Here is a 13,710-nt window from a genome sequence, read left to right as displayed (position 1 = left end):
TCACTAACTGAACAAATACAGAGACACTTAATTAAATGCCTGATATGATTCCAACAGATTGAAAAGCTTTTTCTCATGCAGTATGGGGGTAGAGAACTTCTTGCTAAATGGAGTGCAATGCCAGGTTTGGTGGAGGGCATGAAGTGCACGTTGATTGGGATGTTCATACAGCCTTGACTGCGTCTCATTATCTTCATTCACTTTTGCAGCCACAAGTAAGATATCATCTCTCATGGTAGTAATAGTAAATAATGCACCTGACATGAAAAATGCATCTAGGTTTTGGTATACCTGTGAATTTCCCTTTATTTTTTCATTCCTTTTCTCTCCATTTTGGTGCCCTGAGTGTTTATTCCCTGCAGAAGGGCGTATCACACACACCATTTTAACATTGACTGATGGCTTTGTGAACCTTCCAGGAAGTGCTTCAGGCGGGTTTGTGCCTTGACTCAGCTCTGGGTGAAAGTGAGTGCCAGCAGCAATTAAACATCTACACGACAGAGGTCATGCCTGCAACTCCAGTCTGCTGCTATGGTGGTCCTGAGCATTCAGCCCTGCCTGACAGGATTTGTTGTGCATGCACAGTACAGCCAGACATGTTAAAGGCAGCTGCTGCACTGGCCAGCCCCTCATGAGAGTCCTGGCTCTGTCAAACACTGAAGTTACTTGCTTGGCCATATCAGTCCTATAAGCACAAAATTAGAAGGGTGATAGTTTCGTATGGATGCTTTGACAGTTGGTGTCAGTTTGCCCAGGTGTTTGTTTCTTTGCCTCCCCCAGTCAGGTTTCCTAATGGTATCCTGTCCCACGATTCTTCCTCCAAAGCCAAATGCACTGTTTGGCCCCTCAGCATGGCAGTCATCCTGCACCGTCTTACCTGTCTTGCTTTGCTCCTCACTCAGGCTTCTTCAGCTCTTCCCACTGCTTTTGCTGTTCTGGTTTTCCTCCTTGAATAACTCATACATGTAAGACCTCTCTCCAAAGTGTTCCTACCTACCAGTTGTAGCAGATTCCTTTAAAGAAATTCAGGACCAAAAAAATTCTCTCCTTAAAAAAAGCATATGCATACACTGAATAATCTGTGCCAACAGATAGGCCACTCTTCTCTGATCTTCCCCAGTCATGGTCTGTCTAGAGAGGTCTCTGAGGGAGGGATTATCTCTGAAGTGGCAGAGGCATGGTGCCAAGAATGGTAGAACTGTGAATACATTAATCACCCTAAACCTGAAATGGGGCTCCATGAAACCACACATGCTTTTAGTTCAACTGACTTCAATTAAGATCCACAAGCACAAAAGCTGACCTCCCTGGGGTCGCTTCACATCAGTGCAAACAATTATCATCCACAGAAAAACAGATCACTTCTCTACCGTTCCCAATCTATTTTATTTGCCAAGAGCAGATTAACTTCATTTCCCACTCTATATATACAGCTTTTTACATAAACCTGTATATGCAAGGTTTTACATGTGAGAGGCTGCTGGACAGGCATTCTCATTTTGACTTCTATCTGCTGAGCAAGGTTAGCTGTATTTTGGGAGTCTGTCTCTGCATACTTTAATACTGTATTTTTCAGTTTGCTTATCTTTCTTCACACAGTAATTTAACACCACTTTCACTTTCTAAGACCAATACAGAACTAACCAACAGATGTTCAAGATCAGACAGAAGGTGGATGTGCCTTCTTTTTAAGCATCAGTAGGAGCAGATGTCAATGAGAAGGCTGTTGAGACAGGGCTACCACAAGTGGATAATTCCTCTGAAATACCCTCTCAATTGCTGCCATCTCAGGCCTCAGAGACTCCTTGAGCCAGATGTTACATCTGGTCTAATAGCACCTCACGGACCTCTCTGCCTCTGAATGCATTTGATGGCTTTTTGGGCAAATGCTTTTGCAGACGGCAAACCCACAAGATGCCTGTCTGTTTCTTAAAGGTTCAAATGGATCTTGAATGCCAGAAAGGACCTGGTTTAAACAGCTTGGCTCTCACAGCAAGCTCTAGACTTGCATGGAGAAACATGTCCAACATTTTCTTTATTTAAATTATCTGAGACTTGCTTAATTCTTTCATAAATGTAGATGCTTATCCAGTTTTATAACTGTTGAGGCTTTTTTAGGGTATACTTTTGTTTGCCTACTGCTTATAACGGAGTTATTAGTTTTAGTGTAGAGATGAAAAATGAAAACATTAATTGTTGTAATGTCATTGCTTTAAATTCTTAAGTCTGTGAAAGCTCAAGTAAGGCTAGAAAAATCTTTACACTAATAATTCAATATTGAACTTTAAACACCCATCATAGATTATCTGAAGGAGCCTGGTCAGAGAACACCAGACTCCAACAGCATCACAGACAAAATCTTAGTGTGTGTACATGGCCTTTGCTGTGCATGAAATGTCTTTTATTGGGGTGTATACAGCAGCAAAAAGAGCTTTATTGGAGTGTGATGGGCCACAGAGGATTTTTGCTGGCTCCCTGCACAAGCTGGATTTCATCAGAACTAAACTGTTTCATAATCAGCTTAATTATATGGATCACTTTTACAGCCATACCTGGGCAGAGCTTTCTGACCCAAATGTGAATTTCAAACTTCACATCTTTTTAGGAGTCTGACTGTCAGCACTCGCCCTGGGCCTGATCCGTGACCCACATGCCACCTCCTGCAGGTCCCTCTGACCACTCTTTCATTTTTCTAGCAGACTTTAATTCACACGAGTTATATATTTGCAAGACTTTTGGACAATAAAACACATGAGAAAACCATGTGGATTAGGGGCTCTCAGGGTCAGAATTTAACAACCAACAAGAGTTAAAGTCTCAGCCTATACAGTCTGAGAAGCATATGATTCACTCTTGCATTAAACGATATACATTTGCATGAGTCTGCACAGACTTTTAGAACAACCTGATCTTATGAGGAAATTGCATCTGTTCCTGAGTATAGTTATAAGAAAAATCTAGCAGGAGAACTAGACTGTTAGTGCCACCTCATCTTAGTAACAAATAAAAAAAAATAGGGAAAGAAGGTTCAAACATTCAAGAAAACCCACAATGTTTCCATTCTGGTTTCTTTCAGAAAAGAGGCTTGCTGCTGTCACCTGGGAAGGGTGAAATATTAAGAAACATGACACCTACTTCTGTCATGTGTGCCTGCAGTGATCATCCACATTTATGCCACTATTCACCAAAGGTGACAGACTGGAAACTAAGGGACTGCTCAGGTGAGAAGTGCTCTCCTGAATTGCCAGAGTCTCAGTGAAATACATTGAGTCAGGCTCCAAGGCAGCTTGCAGAAATGAGGCCAGTGGCAGCTCTCCATTGCTGACACAATACACACGTTTATTAAAGAAGCAAGTGGGAATAGAAGTAGTACAGCATGCCCAGGGCCAAAAAAAGCATATTTGTGCTCAGCACATCAGACGGATCACCAAATAATAGTTCTGTGAAGATTTGACCTCTGTACTACTGCCAAGGGCATGGAAATATGGTATTACGAGAAGCAGCTCTCATTAAGTACCTCACATTTCTATAAGACAAAAATGACAGAAAATACACATCAAATTTGTGGCTCTCAGCTCTTTCAGCTGTTTTCGCTCCACTTCCCAACAATACCTGCCTCATTCCTTTTAACTAGAGACATCCCAATACACTTTCTAAGTTACTAGCAATTTTGCCTCATTTAGCTATGGGTACATGAAACAGAAAACCCAGACATGAAAGAATGCAATATTTTCGAAAACTTCTGTTAGAGTTGTTTACAGTTACCCCTGTTTCCCAGAGCTAATGTAGTTGATTTCTAGGAACTGACAGCCCACTGACAAACTGGTCTGTTGAGACCATGGGGTATTTATTCTTTTGAAGCCTAATTCTCTATTGATTCAACTCTACTGATTTTATTGAATTCTGTAGTCATAAATTTTTCAAAGCTAAACTTCACAGACAAAATTCTCCCATTTTTTGCAGATTTTTTTTTACATACACAGAAGTTAACAGTATTTAGCTTATGCAACAAATTCAAATAACTCTTTTTCTTTATTGATACATTATTAATACATACATGCTTCTGGATACATTCTCTCCCTAAGGCTGGAAATGAGACAAAAAAGACAAATCTCATGTATTTTTCTTTTCACTCATAATAAAAGTGAAATTGAGGTTTCTTAATAAAATGAAAATTTCATTACTGACTACTGCTTTCTGCAGAGATTTTTAAAATTCTCTTCACCTAAAAGCATTTTTAAAAATCAGTCTGCTGCTAGGAGGTGAAAATTTGTCAATAGGATTGGCTTTTTTTCATGAAAATTTTCATTCCAAATCAAAAATATCCTTTTCAGCAAAAATGACATTAAATCAGCCCACAGGCACAATGGTGAAAATGCAAAAATGGGCTGAGTTCAACAGGAAAGATTGAAAGTGCTTCCCCAGCCCTCCCCTCACAATCGTTCATTGCCTGTTGGTCCCAACACTGTTGTGGGAAATGCAAAGGGTCTGTGTCAATCTTCACTGAAAGGGACAATAACTGGATCTGGGTCTCTCATACCATGGAAGAGAGCTTTTAACAGGCGTTATTTTTGTCAAAAAGGATAAAACACCTGCCAGCTGCTTAGCTTCAAAGGGTGATATTCCTTTGCCAGTTCCCAAAAAATACCTTGTTATCCATTTAGGGTAAACGAGGACAAGCTGCCCATCCTGAATGGAACAAGGTGGCTCTCTGTGACACAAAGATAGTCTCTTCCCTCCTGGAGACAAAGAGGAACTAAGATTTACTCCTTTGTATTTTCCTCTCTGTTTTCTGTGGCTGTCTTTCTGAGGAGGATGTTGTGGATTTGTGTGTTTGGAGGCACTTCTCTGTCTCCATGCACAATCTAGAGAGCCACAGGGACTAGCTGATGGCTGTGCTCTTCATTAGGAGATAAATGTGTGGGAGATACCTATTTTCTCTGCTAGATCTGGACTTCTACCCTTAACTACTGACTGAGTAAGGACAGTAAATGTTTCACCACAGTATCTTGTCTCTGGATACAGGTAGCAAGGAAATAGCTATGGCAAAACCTCATTTCCTTCCCAGGGTTTGTGGTCAAGGCTCTTGGGTTAGGCTGGTTTTGTCAGCTAATCCCACCCTGAAAGGCAATATAATGTGGTCTGAACAAAGAGGAAAAAACACCTATTTTAAAAAAAGCAAACAAGATTTTGTCTCCTAAAAAATACAAGCATTTCTTCCCAGGGTCTTTTTATGAATGCATTAGCTTTATATCTAGACCTTCAGTTGAGACTACATGCAGCCAGGACAGAGCTGTGCCTCTGTGGACACATGGGGGACCAGTTATTTTATAGTCTTCTTGAATCAGAAGAAGGTTTTAAAACAGTAGCTCCAGCCTGCTTAGAATACAGCCAAGCTATCCACAACACTGCCTGCATGGTGACCTGCCAGGCTGGGGATGGAAATGGTGGGAGAAAAAAGGTTAATGCATTTAAGAGGAGAAGAACAAATATAGGTAGGATGGTGAGCCAAGCTAAGAAACACAAAGATTTTGCTTTTTTTCCAGGTAGTTTTTCCTTGCTGGTTTTAGAATGTTATTTAGACTGAGATGTTGGGGTCACTTGGAAAAAAACACATTTCTTTATTTATTCCCAACAGGTGAAAGATCTGCCATGTCTTGCATTGAACCACCGACTAGCTCTAATTAATCTGGTGAAACCTGCTCTCAGATACACAAGTACTTAGAAACTCATGAGATCATATTCAGATACAAAAAGGATCCCAGAACATTTTCCCACAGCTCTTGGAAGCTTCTGTTCATTTCAAGCCAGTGGCACTTTAAAATGCCTACACCTTCTAGGAAGAAGACCAGAACAGGACCTGTTATGCAATACAACATTGCATTAGCACAGACACAACTACTTAAGGTTTAGCAGCTTGTGATTAATACCAAGCCTAGTCCACCTCCCAAGAAAGATAATTTCCAATTGATTATATGGGTTTTGGCTCAGGCCCACACTGCACATGCTGTGGATAGTTCTTCTCATCCTAGGCTCTCAGAAGTAGTAAACAAATAGGAATGAACTCAGAAGGGGAAGAAGGGTCCCAGTTTCTCCCTATTTTTGCATGGACCAATTCTATGGGACTAGGTAACTTCCTGGTATCCTTTAATTTGAGGTCTTTTTTACAGTTTTGAGAGTAGCACTGTGACACATTTGAAGCATCCATTCTCTTGTGGCTGGCTGGCTTAGTAACCATTATAAACTTGTTCTACTGAAGTGCAGTAAAAATATATAAAAGCTGCAATTTCTCTGATTACAGACTCCTACTGTGAAAATAGCAAAAAAGACCAAAGCCTTTTGTAGGAAAAAAAAAAAGAAAAGTAGCTAAATTTTAAATTTTCTGTGTTACTGCTGCTCACTGAAATTTCCTTCTGACAGCAGTTCAATGTAACAGAATTGAGCAATATGTTCCACAGGAAAAAATAACAAAAAATCGATGTCTAAACAATTTCAGGATCATCTCTGAATTTGATGTCCAGCAGATTAGTTTATATCATAATGGTTCCTTGGTCCTATTTTAAGCATCTTAGAGAAGGACACTTTGTAACCCAGTTAAAATGCTTCCTTATCAACAGAAATCAATATACCCAACAAGACAGCAATGACTTCTCCCAAATTTGGTTAATGCTCACCACAGGAGCACTTAAAATATTAATCCCAGGGAACCCACTGCAAAATTGAGCAAGCTTTAAATAATCCAGCATGGTAAAAGGAGCTTCTAACAATTCATTAAGAAAAAATAAGATTACCTTTTCCTGGGAAGAGCCTGGAAAAAGGAGATTGCTGATTCTTTCTTCCTTCACACAGACTAACTAGTTCTGGGTGGCTGTGCCTGTTTGACTTGGTCTTGAGACAAGGCAACTCTCAACACCTCTTGGAAATATAAGAGAATAGTTCATATATATCTCAAATATATATGCACACATACACACACACATTTTTATATATATATATATATATATATATATATATATATATATATATATATTTGTTTGTTCTTCACAGACATATGTATATTCCTGTGTGCATTGGGTATCCTCACCTGTATTTTTGGAGTAGGGCTCCTAGGACATTGATGTGCTTGATTCCATGCATGGCCCATAAATCTTTATTGTAGTGGCTGGACATATTAACATATTAACAGCACAGCTACAGACACCTTAAATGATGGCCAATACTGAGAAGCAGATACGGACAAGCTGAGTATTGCACACAGCTCTCTTGGATTGAATCATCATTGACTTGGTCTCATCCTTCATTATACTCATTCTTCTTAACATTCTGCTGAAGTCCACTTTGCTTCTACTTACAACTTTCTGATCCTTACATTAGTGACCCTCATCAGCTGGTGGATTTTTTGATTCAGGGCAGCTCCAGCTACATCTGTTACATTCTGCAGATCTGCATTCTAACTTATCTCTAGTCTCATGTCCCTGAGGTTCATTCAATGCACTCCTCTTGCCCAGCTATCCATAAGGGTAGCTGGACCTACAACACCCTAGTGCACTTCTCTTCCTACTTTGCAGGACCTGGTATCCAATAGAGCAAAACACAATGTCTTTAAAATCCTCCCTCTCTTTTCCTAATGCACCTGAGTGGGGCACCAGCTGACTGCTTGTTGAGACAGTTTCCCGGTCTCAACAAAAGCCAATGCAGGAAAGAAAAATGAAGCAAACTGGAAGAGAAGTATCTGTCTGAGCCAAGCATAAAGAAACTCACAGCAGCTTGAAGAAGAATGGAAGAAATTATCTGCTTTGTTGATGTAACAGACCAAAAACTATCCATCTTGCACGGCCTTTGCACAGAAAAGTGTTCACAAGGGGCATGCTTCTCATTCCTCTCCCTCTCTAAACCAAAATGGATGGGGCATTCATCGGCAAACATTGCAGGAATAAAAATGGAATTCTTCTGTCCTGATCAGCCAAGTACATTTTTATCTGTGGTGGCAGAAAAAAATTAATGCTGGAAAAAGAATTGCACAAACTGCAACTTAGGGGGCTTCACAATCACTTTTGTTTATTGCTGATTGTTTTAAAGGATCCAGTGGATCACTGGAATCACTGATGGGATGGGGAATAAAAGGGGTGATTGTGTCACATGCTTGAGACATAAAAGGTGCATAGATTTACCTACCTGATGTTCCAGGATAGTCACTGAGTAATTTTCTACTGCCTAATTTAGAAACAGACTCTGGTCTTTTTTCTCAATTGCAAGGGTGATTAAATTCTGAGCTAATTAAACTGCATAGTAATTACCTTGCTTGTTTTAATGTGTCCTCTAAAAATGGTACCATTGTATTTTTCACACTGGTGAATGCTTATAAAATGCTTCTCTTTTATGCTGCTGCTGTTCAGAGGGAACTCCTGGGGGTTCCAAAACTTGCATGCTTTGTTGCTTAGACACATTTCTGCTGGGAGCCAGATGACCCTGAGCAGTAGAGAAGCTGCAAGCACCAGTCAGGAATGGAGAAGCTCCCAGAAAACTTGAAGAAAGGAACTTAGTGACCAAATAAAATTCTCCTGTTCAGCTGGTGAATCTGGAAACAGCAAGAGAAGAATATTGTCTCCATGAGGAGGCAACTGTGCGTGTCCTGGTGGAAGGTCAGCTTGTGCCTTTGGCTGCCTGGCCCATGCAGCTGCAGGGCTGAGGTGGGGTTGTTTGGATGGTTCCACTGGCTGTCACACCCTGTGCCTGGAGCAGGGTGTCTGAGCAAGGAGGACCACAGCTTGTCCCTGTCCTCCTCCTTGCCATCTTTGACCCAGCTGATGACCACAGGGCTGGGAGGGCAGAGGGGAAGAATACCAGCCACTTTCAGTGGTCACCCCCTGTCTCCTCTCACAGGGAAGTGAGTAAGAGTGTTTTCACACTCTCCCTGCTTATATCTTTGCTTGCATTTCCTCTGCGAGTCATCCCACACAAAACCAGCTCTTCCTTGCCAACACCACCCTGCCTTCAGTGGGAGCTTGAGTGGAAATGGAGTAACAATCCACATTTGAGTTATAGGTGTGGGAAAACAACTTCACCCTCATATGAGTTTGGTTATAACCACATTTTCATATTAGCAAGCTATTTAAAGCGTAAAAGAAAATGTCTCTTTTCTGCTCAGCTATGGTATCTTAGGCTGTATTCCAGCCAAGGAGTGCCTGATATAGACTCTGTATTTTTCCATTAATTAAGATGCTTTAATTAACTGGGACAGCTAATTTGAATTAGCTCTAGGAATAGGTATAGCCCTCAAGAGAGCAAAGAACAATGGCTGCAGTTAATTCAGAATAGATGAGGGAAAGCTCTGCTCTAGGAGAGGCATTCAACCCTATAGGCAAAGGCATCACTGGATGCACAGCTGCTCATCTAAATGCACTGTACTTTTTTGTTTGTTTGTTTGGTTTGGGGTTTTTTTTGTTGTTGTTTTTTGTTTGTTTGTTTTGTTGTGGTTCTTTTTGTTTTTTTGGGTTTTTTGGGTTTGTTGTTTTGGTTTTTTTTTTACAGGCAGTACTTGTCTTTTCAGGAGTTACAGTCACTGGGGTTTTTTCTCCATGATGTGATCACAGCTAGGTTTTTGGCCTGGACAAAAAAGATAGTTTTGAAAACATTGCCTTGCCTTCATATGATGCAAGAACTAGAAAGAACACCCAGGCTGGCACACTGCATTTCCCCCAACCCTGAGGCATGAGCAGTTCTTTCCATTACTGCCTTTTCTTTACCACACTGAGGGACCTCGTGTGAAAAACCAACACTCTGATGGCACATACTGGGCTCACACAGCTTGTTAAAGCAGGGAGCAGGGGTGGAAGATGAGATCAGATGCCTCTGATGGAGCAGGAGATCCAGGGCTAATTCCGTAGATGATTCTTGATTAAGAATGGGCAAAGAGCCTTTCCAAAGAGGCAAGCTGGACTAGGCATACAGAAAACCATCAGAGGTATTTGTTTTCTTGCTTGCACAAGCACAATTCTCTTGGGAACAGAGGTAAGGGGAAAACAAAGTGCAAATTTTGATCAGCCATTGTGATTATTCGAGCAATATTTTTGCATTTTAAACTCCCTGGCAGGGAGAACTTGTTCTGCAGAACAGGTAGGTCTGTCTGCAGGTGCAGACAAATCTATAGATGATTGTTCTCTACACTGAAACATGCCAATAGGCTGGCCTGTAGAAGGACTTTGATGCTAGATACTAAAAAGAAAGTGTTAACTCTAGAGTGAAATGTTCTAGCCAACCAAAAACTGCCACAGCCAGGATAGAGTCCTTATCATTGGACAGGTGTGCAGATAGCAGCAGCCTCCAAGCCCAACAAAAAAACCCACTATTTTAGAAATAGCAGCTACTTCTCCTCCTTGTACAAACAGCTGCATTGGACACTGTTGAAAAGGCCACAGCACACTTGCTCTTTTCCTATCCTGACATGAATCCTTCGCATCAGATATGATGCAGGATCCCAAGCCAATTACTTGGATTTCTTGAGATTCTTTTTTTTCCCTAGGAAATACCACTTTGAGCTCAACAAACACATCATCCGGTCCTAACAGAAGCATAGGTTTTGCAGGACATGTGTAAAACATAAGACAGCAGATTAAAATATTTTTAAGGCTTCTGCAGATCAGTTGATCCAGTTTTCTCTAGGAGCACGTCAGAACATGAACATGAAAATATGCTTGCAAAAGTCTCCATGGGTATAATCACCCTAGATTCAAACAAGGGCATTGCATTCCCCATTTTTCACCCTGCAAAATATTGTAAACTCCTAGTAACCCTAAGTGAGGTACCTCACTCACTACCTGAAGGACCCCAAATAGCTGGCCAACATCAACATGGGACTGACAGTTTTCAACAGATTTTTCAGTTCATAATTTTCCCAGAAAATCTGGATTTGTTTGGATGTTTCTTTGCTGATGGGGGGTGGCATTTTTAGCTCTTTTGTTTAAAAATAGTAGTCTATTTAAAAACCTGATTGCTACTAAGTACATCAGGAAGGCTCCTTCAAGTAAACAATTAAACAATTACAATGGAAGATATTAAAATAAGGTTTCTGTGATGTGATGGGATTGATTTAAGAGGGTTACAGGAAGCTGGAGCCTGCTGTTCTATGACAAATGATTTCCCTGAGAAGACTCAGTAAGGGAAACATAATCACATAATGGAATTGATCTTGAAATATCACTAGCTCCTGGGTTTGGAAATCAGCAGCCCCCAATGACCTTGTATTTAACATGTTTATTCATGAACAGGGAAGAAAAAAGATAAACACATAAAGGATAAAGATAAACCAGTAGACAAGAAGGGCAATGTCAGGCTTGTTTAGCCCATGGGGAACTCAAATGGAAAGAGATCTGATTAGGGAAGTGAATCAGGATTTTACAGGCTACCTCAGAAAACAAGTCTAATGAGTCATTTAAGGGCAGGACAGAATGGAGACCTGAAGAAATATAGAAGCAAGACAAGCAGAAGGCAAAACAGAACTTACTGAACTGGGGTCACATCAGAAGTACACTTGGTGCCCATCTGACCCTAAGATCTCTAGAAGCCCTTTGCTTCTCAAACACTGCTGCACTCAAACATAAGCACCAAAACAGAAAAATCAAGAGTGAGAAGTGCAAACTGTGCTTCCCCACCCTCTTCATCTTGAAAAAATGTGTTGCTTATGGCACACCATCACAGGCTGTCCCCTGAAGGCACTGGTAACACCAGTTAGCCTTTGGGACAAGTCTCATAGTGGTAAGCAGGTAGGAAAATCTGCTTCTCTCCATGAAAACCAGTGTACTTGGAGCCCAAGAGACTGGCAGTGGCTGTGGCTCCAGGAAGGATTGATTTCATTCAGGAGTGAACATGAGGACCAGGAAAAGCCAGGATCCTGTTCCCTAGGACACAGAAAATTGTGCCCACAAGATGAGCAAAACCAAGAAGTCTACATGGTGGAAACCTTGGGCTTGAAATCCATGGCCAGAACTGAAGGGGCAGCTCTTGCACTCCATGCAGCTACAAAATCTTTGTTCAGTGCTAAATAAGAGGGTGTTCATCAGGACATAGGCTGGAGGAAGCACCAACTTCTCCCATGTAAGGCAAAATGAGGAGATAATCAAAGAGGCTGTAGCCTTCTCAAGCAGCAGCTTTTCAGCTTTCTAGTTTTCCATCTCCATCCCTGCCTCCCTGTGCAAAAGTGCTGCTGGCAAACAAATGTAGACCAGGTTAGTGGTACTCACGGTTTTCCAGCATCCTCCTTAATGAAGGATGGGGAGAAGCTGCTATCCCAGCTACGTACAGCCGGTAGGAAAATCCAGAGACGGACACAATGGGTGAGGGCTGCCCAATTTGGCTTTTCCTGCCAACGGTGCCCAGCCTTCCAGGCTCCTCATATTCCCCGTGGAGCGAGAGTGGCACCTGGTGGTCACATCGCCCTCGCACTAGCCAGACGGAATTTTTTTATTACTATTTTTTTGAGTGCTTTGTAGAGTGAAAATGACAGAGTAGCATTTGGTATAAAGCAGTCGTGAGTAACTAGATCAGTCACAACCGCTGGCTGCAATTAGTCCTGTAACTCATTCTTTTCCAACGCACCTTGTCATTCAAGCAGTGCCAATTCACAACAGTTTTTGCAACATACCCACTGCACAAGCCTCCCTGCCCACTCATAATGCTCCTGTGAGTGGAAAGAAAGGAATGAGGACGTGTCCTAGCTTGCTGAAAACATGTTTTCCTTTTTTTTTTTTTTTTTTTTTTTTTTTTTTTTTTTTTTTTTTTTTCCCCTGGCTTCTTTAAAAAAATCAGGGCTTTCTATGCAGGCAGAAATAAAATAAGTCTGTTTCCAATCAGCTACCAAATGCACATCCCTAGAGATGCTCAGGGCCACATGTGCCTTGGAAGAAAACATTGTTATTCTCCTTCTGTCTGTCATTGAGACATTCTGTGCCTCGGCAGGACATGACTTCTGTATATCCCTGCACTCTGCAAACCCTGTGAATAATAGATGTGCTCTGAGGCAGAACTTCTGCCAAGGCTGCTCCTGACATTGTTAACTTGTCTGGCAAGCTGAACGTTTGGTGCAGAAGAGCTCTTTCTGAGAGATGAACAGAAAAAACAAGCCCATACAAAGCACTGAACCTAAGACAACCTGTTTCCATTGAATTCATATCTTGTGGCTGAGTGGTTTTTGTATGAGTGATGAGTGAGTGCTTCATTAGAAATCAGATTCTGATGGACTGTCTGTCTCTTTACTTCTGACAAACAAAGTCCTATTGGAAGTTTTTATGTAGCTGGGCCCCTCTCTCTCTCCTGGGCAATGTCTTTGCTGTCTAAGAGCAGCTTACTCAAACTGCTGCCTCTCCCTGCTTGAGACTTATTTTTTCCCTAGCTGCACCTTTCCTAGAATTCACAGAAACACAACAACTCAGAGATCAGTACCTGTCTGCAGGCTTGGTAGGAGCTGCCCAATGTGTTCAGCAGTCACCAGGGGATGAAGGATGCACACACTGGTGTGGGCACACAGTGCAACAGCAGGAGCTGCACTTACTTAGGAAAACAGACTACAAGGCCTGGGACTGCATGAAACAAAATCCATCTCTCTGTAGCTGTTTTTCTGCAAAGAAATTATAATAGCAAAGATGAGGCAATAATACAGCAACTGCCACAGCACAGAAGCTGCCAGGGCTGGCTTTCTTTTGTGCCAGGGTCACC

This window comes from Lonchura striata, chromosome 1 (genome assembly GCF_046129695.1).
Source record: "Lonchura striata isolate bLonStr1 chromosome 1, bLonStr1.mat, whole genome shotgun sequence".
Classification (NCBI taxonomy): Eukaryota; Metazoa; Chordata; class Aves; order Passeriformes; family Estrildidae; genus Lonchura; species Lonchura striata.
Note: the sequence above shows the minus strand (reverse complement) of the source record.